The sequence below is a fragment of the Xiphias gladius genome, unplaced genomic scaffold, assembly GCF_016859285.1.
Source record: "Xiphias gladius isolate SHS-SW01 ecotype Sanya breed wild unplaced genomic scaffold, ASM1685928v1 HiC_scaffold_618, whole genome shotgun sequence".
NCBI classification, from domain to species: Eukaryota; Metazoa; Chordata; class Actinopteri; order Istiophoriformes; family Xiphiidae; genus Xiphias; species Xiphias gladius.
The window spans coordinates 2,009-10,864 of record NW_024402319.1 but is presented as its reverse complement, the minus strand read 5'-3'; the positions used below and the strand labels follow the sequence as shown (position 1 = coordinate 10,864).

At 43.9% G+C, this 8,856-nt stretch overlaps 1 pseudogene; it reads right to left on the bottom strand.

Annotated features, from left to right (window-relative positions):
• Positions 1-3,449: 3,449 nt before the first annotated feature.
• LOC120787771 lies at positions 3,450-7,714 on the bottom strand (annotated as a pseudogene).
• Positions 7,715-8,856: the final 1,142 nt, after the last annotated feature.

Here is an 8,856-nt window from a genome sequence, read left to right as displayed (position 1 = left end):
TGACCATCATATCCTATTACAGAGACTGGAACATTTAATTGGCATTAAAGGAACCGCTCTCAGCTGGTTTAAGTCCTATTTATCAGATCGATTTCACTTTGTGCACGTTAACGATAAATCCTCCACGAACTCAAAAGGTGGTCACGGAGTTCCACGAGGTTCTGTGCTTGGACCAGTTCTATTCACCTTATATATGCTTCATTTAGGCAATATTATTAGGGAGAACTCCATAAACTTTCCTTGTTATGCACGTGATACCCAACTGTATATGTCAATGAAGCCCGATGAAACCAACGAGTTAGCTAAACTTAAAGCATGCCTTAAGGACATAAAGACCTGGATGATCAGCAACCTCTGCTGTTAAACTCAGACAAAACTGAAGTTGTTGTGCTTTGGCCCCCAACAACTCCAACCCCAAAACACATTATCTAATGGTACAGTTACTCTAGATGGCATTGCCCTGGCCTCCAGCACCACAGTTAGGAATCTCGGAGTTATCAGGATCCAGATATGTCCTTTAACCCCCACATAAAACACAGTTCAAGAACCGCCTTTTTTCCCCTAAGTAACATTGCAAAAATCAGGCACTTCCTGTCTCAAAAAAATACTCAAAAACTAGTCCATGCTTTTGTTACTTCTAGGCTGGATTATTGCAACTCCCTATTATCAGCTTGTCCCCACAAATCTTTAAATACTCTCCAGTTGATCCAGAATGCTGCAGCACCAGTACTGACAGGAACTAGGAAAAGAGATCATATTTCTCCTGTGTTAGCTTCTCTGCATTGGCCCCCTATAAAATTCAGGAAGAATTTCAAATCCTCCTCCTCACCTACAAAGCCCTTAATGGTCAGGCACCATCATATCCTAAAGAGCTCATAGTACCCTATTACCCCACTAGAACACTGCGCTCCCAGAACGCAGGCTTGCTTGTGGTTCCTAGGGTCTCCCAAAGTAGAATAGGAGGCAGAGCCTTCAGTTATCAGGCTCCTCTACAGTGGAACCATCTTCCTGTTTAGGTCCAGGAGGCAGACACCCTCTCCCCATTTAAGAGTAGGCTTAAAACCTTCCTTTTGTGCTAAAGAGTCTGGATCTGTGACCGCAAAGCCCTGGCTGAGCAGGAAACCTGAGCGGCTGCAGGAAAAAGGACTGCAGCGGAAAGATTGTGGCATCTGTTCAGATTTAATGCGAATGAAAACTAACGACTCTTTTAATATTCAGACTTCACTGTATCTGAAACATAAATATAAGAAGATAAAGTAATTTGGAGCAAGTGTCTTTGTCAATTGCATACAGCCTTTTAGCATTTGTCTCTCTTTGACGAGAATACTGCTTTCATTTCATCTCTGACGTTTAAGTACGCTTCCTGTCAATATGAGTTATGTTATGTTGTGTATTATGTGGGTGACCCTCAGAGAAACACGTCAACTTCTGCAGAATAACCCTGTCAGACTTCTTTTTAGCGACGTCACCGTGTCCCCAGAACTAAGCTGTTAAATTTGTGGCTACATTGTGATTACTACCAAATGGTAAATAGCCAATGGCTGGATTCATATAGGTGTTTTATCCTTTACAATTTGCCTCTCATCCACCCATTCACACACACTCACATACTGATGGCAGAGAGCTACTACGCAAGGTGCTAGCTGCCATCAGGAGCAATTTGGGGTTGTTTGTGTCTTTTTGTCTAAGATATGATGAAACTTTATTGATCCCTGTAGGTAAAGTAGGTCATTGCAGAAGCTCAAAAACAAAAACCAAACCCAAGAAAAAGAACAGGCTGTCGCACAGGAAAAAAAAAAAAGAAAAGAAAAGAAAAGAAAGAAAATCCATGTAAATACAGAATACACAAACCAAAACAACACAAAAATATGCAATAGTTTGGATTAAATAAATGACTTTCATTTAGAAACTTAGCAGTGCTTATTTACCAAGCAGCGAAGATTACAAATTCTGCTAACCACGTCAAAAACTTGTTTACATTTCATTTCTTTATTTTCTATCATGTCCATTACATGTGAAGCAAAGCAATTACCAAACAAAACCCTCTATGAGATAAAAAAATGAAAAAAGGTTTTATATTTAGGGCATCAATTGAAATGATGGTGCTGGTGCTGATTCCATACCTGAGGATCACACTGATACCAAAACAATATATTTTGGTATCACGATACATTATTGTTTAGACAAATACAAACATGTTTTTCGTAGGAAGCCAAAGTTCTCACACAAGCAGCTTGTGCAAAGACTTTCCCTAAACTGCAACACTCCAGTGATCTGGACTTTACGGCAGAGTGGCCAGGCGGAAGCCTGTCCTCAGTGAAAGACACATGAAAGCTGCTTGGAGTTTGCAAAAAAGCACCTCAAGGAATGTCAGACTGTGAGAAACAAGATTCTCTGCCAGTGAGACCAAGAATGAACTAGGCGTCATGTCTGGAAGAAACCAGGCAGCGCTCATCACCTGCCCATTACCATCTCAGTGGTGTAGCATGGTGGTGGCAGCATCATGCTGTGGGGGTGTTTTTCAGCAGCTGGAACAGGGAACAGGGAGACTGGTCAGGGTCGAGGGAAAGCTGAACGGAGTAAAGTACAGAGATACCCTTAATGAATACCTGGTCCAAAGCGCTCAGGACCTCAGAACCCAGGCAAACATCTCTGGAGAAACATGTAAAAGGCTGTCCACCGAGGGTCCTCGTCCGACCTGACAGAGCTTGAGAGGATCTGCAGAGAAGAACGGCAGAAAATCCCCAAATCCAGGTGTGCAAAACTTGTGGCGTCATAACCAAGAAGACTCAAGGCTGTAATCGCGGCCAAAAGGGCCTGAACAAAGTACTGAATTAAGGGTATGAATACTTTTGTAAATGACAGGTTTATTAGATTTGAGTGGATCTAATGAGGGGCTAAAAATGGCAATTTTATCCACGTACAGCTAAATATTCAACACAAAGTGTGAAGGGGTGTGAATGCTTTCTGAAGCCACTGTACATTAAGTCCACATTTCTTATTACAGTATATGTTGATACAGGTATGTATTTTTCAATGTAAACACCCACACTTAAGTATAATTATGATTAAGTCATTCCGTCTCACTGAAGCACAGCTGTGCTGCATACATTAGATTGGGAAAGGCAGGAGACTTAATACAGTGTATGAAACTTATTTTGTTATTTTGTGCTTGTGTGCGTGTGCGTGTGCGCGCAAACATGTATATACAGCCTGATTAAGGCATCAAACAGTACAGTGGGGCAAAAACATCGGCCAATAGCCAAATGAGTCACTCCTGTTAATGAAACTGTTAAATCAATCAAATACTTGCAGGAAATATTGTTTGTTTATTTTGGGTATTTTTATTGAATTTTATTTATTTTGTTTTTAAATTTCGATGTATTTGTTTTCATTAATTTGGAATTGCATTTCTTTACGCTGTTGGAGAAACCAGAGAACCCGGAGGGTTAAGTCTGGCTATGAGTCAACTGAAACTTATCAGAGATGGGTGGTAAGCGTACATGCTGTCTTGTGCTTTCAGACTCCTGCTTGACTGTACTGTGGCATCGGCTGTATTGTAGCCTTAGTGCAGCCTTTGGTGAGCAGGGCCTGAGGCGGATGAGGCTTGAGTTGAGTCTGATGATGCGTGAGCTGAACCTTATCAGAGATGCGTGGTAAGCGTACATGCTCTGATGTTTGCTGAGACCCCCGTTTGCTTGGCAGGGTATTTGCATTAGTGCAGCCTTTGGTGAGCAGGGTCTGAGGCGGATGAGGCTTGAGTTGAGTCTGATGATGCGTGAGCTGAACCTTATCAGAGATGCGTGGTAAGCGTACATGCTCTGATGTTTGCTGAGACCCCCGTTTGCTTGGCAGGGTATTTGCATTAGTGCAGCCTTTGGTGAGCAAGGTCTGAGGCGGATGAGGCTTGAGTTGAGTCTGATGATGCGTGAGCTGAACCTTATCAGAGATGCGTGGTAAGCGTACATGCTCTGATGTTTGCTGAGACCCCCGTTTGCTTAGCAGGGTATTTGCATTAGTGCAGCCTTTGGTGAGCAGGGTCTGAGGCGGATGAGGCTTGAGTTGAGTCTGATGATGCGTGAGCTGAACCTTATCAGAGATGCGTGGTAAGCGTACATGCTCTGATGTTTGCTGAGACCCCCGTTTGCTTAGCAGGGTGTTTGCATTAGTGCAGCCTTTGGTGAGCAGGGTCTGAGGCGGATGAGGCTTGAGTTGAGTCTGATGATGCGTGAGCTGAACCTTATCAGAGATGCGTGGTAAGCGTACATGCTCTGATGTTTGTTGAGACCCCCGTTTGCTTGGCAGGGTGTTTGCATTAGTGCAGCCTTTGGTGAGCAGGGTCTGAGGCGGATGAGGCTTGAGTTGAGTCTGATGATGCGTGAGCTGAACCTTATCAGAGATGGGTGGTAAGCGTACATGCTCTGATGTTTGCTGAGACCCCCGTTTGCTTGGCAGGGTCTTTGGCCGACATGGTGTGAGTACGCCGCAGTCTAATACGTCTCTGGACTGAATCTTGAGCACAGGTCGTCCATATTTGGACCTAGTCCATCTCAAATATGGAGGTGCTGTCGGAAGAGAGCTTTGCTTAAGGTCAGTGCCACCTCTGATGAGCGGGGTCTGGGGTGAGTGTGGCTTGAACTTAGTCTGGCTATGTGCGAGCTGAACTTTGTCTTTCGAAAGACTTTCCTTCTGTAATCCGTCTATGCTTTTGGGAATTTCAGGAAACCCTATATCCTTTTTAGCAAAGGCATGAAGTTCAGCCAATTGACGTGTTAACTCATTTAATTTCTCCTCGAAGATTTTAGGGTCAGGTATTGGTGGTGATGATGGCGGAGACCCAGGGCAGAGCTGTTTAGCATCAAATCTTGCATGTAATTGATCATCACTTGCCGTCGGCTTAATCGGAGGCGTTCTGGTTGCCTCGTCAATTCTGTTGTAGAGGTCTTGAAAGTCAGGTAGTGGTGATATGGACGGTGATGATGAGACTCTGGTGAGATGGTGAGAGTCTGGCAATGGCATCTTAATGTTTGTTGTCTCTGCTGTGCGTGGTTTTCCTGCCTGTTCCTGGTCAGCATTCTCCTCAGCGCAGAGTTGTGTGGCATCCCATCGATCTCTTCCAAAGAGGCCTAGGCAGCGGCCTGCGTTTGTCCATAGCCGGACATTGCAGTCCAAACCTGCTGTAATTACGTTTTTACAAGCGGTATCACATATAACACTCACCACCCGTGTAAGATGGGACTGCCAGGAGCCCAACAGTGGAGGTGGACACAGTGACACACGCCAGCCATTTATATCCTCAAATGGCCCTTTGTCTGCCCATTTTCTAAATCCAAATCTCTGAATGTCCCACAGATAAATCCTTCCGGTACTGTCCCCCGTGAGTAGTATCTGTTCGTCGACATCGGTTGACATGGTGGCAACGACTGCTCCTTCAACATTCACAGCCCGGAACTTTCCTAACAGCCCTCCCTTGCTAATAACAGACCAGGCATAGATGTAGCCTTCTGCAGAAGTCAGCAGCGTGGCTGTGTCGACCCTGACTGCCCTGGTCCTCAGACATATAATGAGAGGACTGATAGTCACACCAGTCTTTTTCTCTGTCAGAGCTGGAGATTTTTTATGTAGCGGAATTCTCCCAGTGTCTCTGACAGGTTTTGGCTTCTCCTCCACAGCCAGACTCCCAGTCCGGCCTGGAGCACTTTTGCCCGCTATGTGTGTTTTGGGGCTCTTAGTGACATTAAGCCAGTAGAGAGCCTCGAGCGTGTCGGCGTCCCAGATGACGATATTTCCATTGCTGGAGGCGGTAATCAGTGTGTTTTCGTGCACATCCATGGAGGAAATGTCGTCCAAATAATCGTGCTCCAAAAATCTGCTGTCATATCGCTCCATGTCCAGGTCAAAAATGATCTTGGAGTTCCTTCCTGACACAAACAACCTATTGTTTATGCAGACGATACCTGTCACCTCCTTTGGCACGGTCACAGGATGAACGCCAAGCTCTGTTCCATCATTAAAGTTCCACAGTCTCACTTTCCTATCCTGAGAAACTGTGATTAGTCTGCGCCCTGTTTTGTCAAATGACATGGCAGTGAGCCCCACATGCTGATCCTGAGTGACTTTAAACTGCATGATGGCCACTCCTGTTAGGATATCCCACACTGTCACCACACCATCCTGGCAAACAGAGATGACCTGTTTGAAAAGGCTGTGATATAGTGCAGAGCACAGGGGCTTGTCATGGGATGTTAACATGTTTTTGAAAACATCTGTTCCCCTTCCAAGGCATTTTCCTATATTTGAGTTAGCCAGGACTAACTCATTGTTATGTGTGTTATAAAAGACTCTGGAGATCGGGGCCAGTCCCATACATGAACGTAGAAGCTTTGAATGCACAGCCAGGCATTCGGACCACACACGTACATTCCTGTCCTCGGATAAACTGACAAATATTTTGTCCTTATCATTAAACAAAATGTGGGTGATGGGTTTGGCGTGTCCTGTTAATGGGGTGCATAGGACACGGTTTGGTCGGGTAACCACAGCCGCAGTAAGCCGTCTGTACCACCCGTCACCAGACGCTCAGCTGACGGGGAGTATTCAACGCATGCGAAAAAACCATAAACTCCCCTGCTCTTGAAGACTTTCTTTGAAACTTTGGTTTGCATGACTTATGGAGGGCAACGAGGGTCATCGTCTTACAGAAGCTGCCGAGATGGCAAATGAGTCCAACGTGGGAAAGTATTGGATCTGACTGCACGTATCATTGAAGATGGCGACTTTAACACACAGGAAGTCTCCAGAGGGTTTTCTAACAGGGCTGAAACATAAACAGTGGGGTACTCCGCAGAGAAATTCTCTCGTACGCCTTTGGACAGAAGAGACCATTTGCCTGTATTTTGTAGGAGATAAACACATACAAATATCCTTCCGTATCACCAAAGGAAAACACTGCTTTAGTGCCATTGGACTGGTAGTTCATGGCATTCACAATGCTTTCTTCCACTATTAGAGAGTGACTGATTGCCAACAGCTCAGGTAACTCCTTGCAATTGTAGAAGAACAATTCCCTGTCAGTACTGGAGATAGCCACCTGTTTGAGTTCTCTGAGGTACACCATGTCATTAACACGCATTTTCTTCTCTTGAGAGAAAGGAAGTGTCGTCTTTGATTTGATGTATAACGAAATTGTGTATGAGGCGTCAAAGCTGTCGGTCCAGAAGTTGAACCTACCATCTGAGCTGATGGAGAGGTATTGACCTTTCTGGTAAGTCCTGGTTTGTCCTGTTGTAAACTCGGAATCACCATCAGGTTCCCTGTCATCCACGGAGGGACGGAATAGCAGACCGACGATGGATCCATAGTGATCCACGGGTATGATTTTGATAGGTCTGGGAAAGGTCTGATTTTTCTTATCCAAACCTTCTGATCCCGTCCTTTGAGTAAGCAGGAAGTTTAGTAACTCTAGAAGGTCCACAGTTCCATCACAGTTTGCGTCAATCTTCATGTGGAGGATTTTGAGGTCCTCCACATTCACAGAGCCGAATAACTGCCCCATCCGACACAGAATTCCTCCATGTCCAGCCCTCCAGATCCATCAGCATCAGCCTCTCGAAACATCCTCACAACCTCTTTAATATCTTCAGTGGTCAATGTTTTTCCAAGTGTACTTCTGCTGTCCATTGAAGTCTTCTCAGGTAGGTCATCCGACATGTCTGTGCGTTTTTCCATTGTTACGTCCAAGTAACCAATTTACTAGGCGTGTGTAAATGAGATAGGCATCCAGTGTAGAAGCAGTTTCACACACTAGTGACATCATGTTCCTTTGATCTAAATTTCAAAGGCACATTATGACATCATTCCTTCCATAATCCGTTGCTTTGATTGGTCGAATTTGAAAAAATTTGAAAATAAACAATTCTGTGTGTATGTGTTCTTGTATTACCGACCTTGTGGGGACATATGTCTGTTTACTCAAACACATTGTGGGACTCAACTTCAGAGTCCCCACATTGTGTCAAAACTTTGCAAAACGTCCGTGCATATTGGTATTTGTGTGCAGTCCTTCGTCGGGGTTAAAAAAAACATACAAAATTACAATAAATTTAAAAAACAGCAGCAATAAAAGCAGTAGAAATAGTTACGGTACTTCTTGTTCGTATAAAATTACCGGAAATTATAGATACAAAACAAGAGTATATTGACTTTAGCAAGATTCAAGGGAATTCATTGCCATTTAGCACCACCCGGACCACCTTGTCCAGCTACGACATTAAAATGCTGCCTTCATATTCTTACATCAGAACTGTAATACTTTTCTACATTCACTTTGGTGAAATTTTGAGTGCTGCCCTTTTACTTGTATTGTCTAGTACTGAGACCCAAAATCTTTAAAATGAAATAAATAAGGCGTTATTAAATACTAAGTCAACTCTAAATTTCCCATAGGTTTAATTATGAGAGCATGAATGGTTCTTTGCGTCTGTGTGTCGCAATTATTTATTTTTCTTTATGACACCGACTCTTAAATAAGGCAATTGTTTTCCTAAAAATTGTCATTAAACATATGGTTTCAGTCACAAAGCATTAACTCCCTTTTCCAAACCGTGAGGCACCCTCTGAGGACCTTTGACCCTGGGCCTCTATGTAAACACAGCTCTACATATAAAAACATACACCTCATTTCTCCCCTTTGAGGCTTGCAGAGCCTCATAAAAAGGAAAAGAAATACCCATGCATGTTTACAAATGTACCAAGAATGACAGTTCATCTATACTGCTCGCTGCAGCTTGACCTTAGCCAGACAACAAATTCTTGGAGTGTGAGAGCAAAAAACTGTCAGGCAGCTTCCTTTCTTAC